A 3,313-nucleotide genomic window follows, 5' to 3' on the forward strand; every position below is an offset into this window, starting at 1 on the left:
GAAAATTGGCAACGTGGAGATATTAGAATAAAGTATAAAATATGTGTTTGATTTGTGCAGGAATTTGGACTTGTTCTGAGGCCGAAAAAGATAATAGGACTTAAGAAATTACTAGGATTTAAGTGAGCAGGTCTATTTGTATGCAGAAAAGACTATTACAGTAGTTAATCCTGAAGGGAAGTAGTATGTCAAACTGCTTAGGAAAAGAATCAGGTGTATGCTTTAAGGAATTAGGATTTGTTCAAAGGGTCTTTAGGTAACTGTTAGGCTGAAATGAGACAAAATGCACAATGCCCTGAAAATTACAGAACCAAACCCATTGGTTCCCTTCGCATGTTGTCAACGCCTTGACTCATATCCAGACCTGCTCATTTGGAAGGTAAAGCACACCAAGGAGGAATCTCAACTGCAAATATCACCCCACCTATATCCTGACACCCCAAAATATGTCCCTTTCACAAAAACTACAGAACATTTATGAACGAAGTTGAAAAGGACACAAAGAAATAGAAAAATACTCCATGCTCAAGGATTGGAAGAACATTGTTAGAATGTCGATACTACCCAGAGCAATCTACACTTTTAAGGTAATCACTATCAAAATACCACCAGCATTTTTCACAGAGCTAGAACAAACAATCCCAAAATTTGTGTGGAACACAAGACCTTGAATAGCCAAAGAAATCCTGAAAAAAGAAAAGCAAAGCTGGAAACATCCCAATTCTGGACTTCAAGCTGTATTACAAAGCTGTAGTCATCCAAACAATATGGTACTGACACAAAACCGACACATAGATCAATGGAATAGAATAGAAAACTCAGAAATGGACCCACAAGTATATGGTCAATTCATCTTCGACAAAGCAGGAAAGAATATCCAATGGAAAAAAAGTTTCTTCAACAAAAGTTGTTGGGAAAACTGGACAACAACATGCAGAAGAATGAAGGTGGACCACTTTCTTACACCATATATAAAAATAAATTCCAAGTGGATAAAAGACTTAAATGTGAGATAGGAAATCATCAAAATCCTAGAGAAGAACACAGGCAGCAACCTCTGACTTTGGCCACAGCAACATCTTATTAGACATATCTTTGGAGGCAAGGGAAACAAAAGCAAAACTGAGCTGAGACCTCATCAAGATAAAAACTTCTGCACAGCAAAGGAAACAATCAACAAAACTAAAAGGCAGCCTACAGGATGGAAGAAGATATTTGCAAATGATATATCTTATAAAGGGTTTGTATACAAAATTTATAAGGAACTTATCAAAGTCAACACCTGAGAAACAAACAATCCAGTGAAGAAATGGGCAGAAGACATGAATAGACATTTTTCCAAAGAAGACATCTAGATGGCTAACAGACACATGAAAAGATGCTCAACATCACTCATCATCAGGGAAATACAAATCTAAACCACAATGAGATACTACCTCACACCTGTCAGAATGGTTAAAATGAACAATTCAGGAAACAACAGATGTTGGTGAGGATGCAGTCTCTTGCCATGTTGGTGGGAATGCAAACTGGTACAGCCACTCTGGAAAACAGTATGGAGTCTCCTCAAAAAGTTAAAAAAAGAACTACCCTATGATGAATCGTTAAAGAAAATGTGATATATATATATATATATATATATATATATATATATATATATAAAAATAATGGAATGGAATATTATTCAGCCATCAAAAAGAATGAAATCTTGCCATATGCAAATGACATAGATGGAAATAGAGAGTGTTATGCTAAGTGAAATAAGTCAGTCTGAGAAAGACAAATACCATATGATTTCACTCATATATCGAATTTAAGAAACAAAAGAGATGAATATAAGGGAAGGGAAGGAAAAATAAGATAACAGAGTAGGAGGAAAAACAGAAGTGACTCTTAACTAAGAGAACAAAAGCAATAGTCTTCTGGTTAGTCAGGTGAGATGCTATGAGAGACAGTGTACGGGACTGTTCTCTTGGAGGGACAGCAAGATGGCAGTGTTAGCCACGGTGTCTTTGATCAGAAAGGTGATCAGCATTGCGAAAGCCCCAGGAGCTGTTGGTCCCTACAGTCAAGCTTTGTTAGTCAACAGTAGTACTATTTACATTTCAGGACAGGTAGGCATGAACCTTCCAGTGGACAGCTGGTGCTAGCAGGGATGGCAGAAGAAACCAAACAAGCCCTTGTCCACATGGGTGAAATTCTGAAAGCTGCAGGTTGTGATTTCACTAAAATGTAAAGACAACTGTTTTGTGGGCTGACATAAATGGCTTCAAAACCGTCAATGAAACCCACAAGCAACATTTCAAGAGTAGCTTTCCTGCTGGAGCCACTTACCGGGTTGCTGTTCTGCCAAAGGAGGCCATGTGGAGACTGAAGCCAGTGGCTGTCCAAGGACCTCTCACAACAGCATCGCTGTAAGTGGGTCCAGCATTATTTAGTCTGTAATTATAATAATGTTTTTAAATTAACATCTTAATTTTTACAGCTGATGTTGGAAAGTGCACGTCTGACTAAAACATTTGAAGTTATTGTGGAAATACCCTATAATAAGGGGGATTCAGCATGAATTGAAGATCAGAGGACAAATCCTGTTACCGGTGTTATAAACCACCCTTAAGCACACTCATGTGACTGCGTGTGGGAAAAGAGACACTCATTACATACTTACTCTCATAAATAATAGTAAAGGGAAATAACGTGCAGGAGAGATGAGTTACTATTCCTGATAAATAATAAAGCGCACACCTCATTCAATTAAATTCTATTAATTTAATGATGTGAAATACTTAGTTCTCACATCAGCTATCTACTTCTGCTTTCACTTGAGTAAAATTGAAGTACTGGAGTTTGAGTGGTAGAAGTAAAGAAGACAAAAGCAGACCAAAATTTTAAGAGATAATATTTTTTCTAATGGAAATAAAATAAACATGCAGTTTTGAATGAATGAATGAATGAATGAATGAAAACAATAGTCTTCTATTTCTGGCCAAGATGAAATAGCAGATCAGATTTACCCTCCTGCCTAAAGCAACCAAGAATACTAAATGAAGTTGTTTGGAACAACGATTTTAAAGACACCGAGCGTCAGACAGTGAAGGGCAGTGATCCCTAAGAGATAATAAACATCCTTGGGGCTGTCCCAGTTTACTGCTTTAAGAGTTTCCAGACCCCAGTGCAGGAAGGCACAACCTGAGGGCAAGGTCTCCTTGAGTTGAGGAGAAGCAAGCAAGATTCTGGGGAGATGAAGGAGGCTAGAACTGGCCATGTAGAGGGTTAAAGAAATCTTCTCACTGAAGAGAGAAATCTGGGAATG

General features: G+C 37.8%; 1 pseudogene; it reads left to right on the forward strand.

Annotated features, from left to right (window-relative positions):
- The first annotated feature begins 1,988 nt into the window (after window positions 1-1,988).
- On the forward strand, window positions 1,989-2,418 carry LOC124521164 (2-iminobutanoate/2-iminopropanoate deaminase-like; annotated as a pseudogene).
- Window positions 2,419-3,313: the final 895 nt, after the last annotated feature.

Source organism: Lynx rufus, unplaced genomic scaffold (genome assembly GCF_022079265.1).
Source record: "Lynx rufus isolate CCGP_SWC_20201006 ecotype Redwood Valley unplaced genomic scaffold, mLynRuf1.p SCAF_3, whole genome shotgun sequence".
NCBI classification, from domain to species: Eukaryota; Metazoa; Chordata; class Mammalia; order Carnivora; family Felidae; genus Lynx; species Lynx rufus.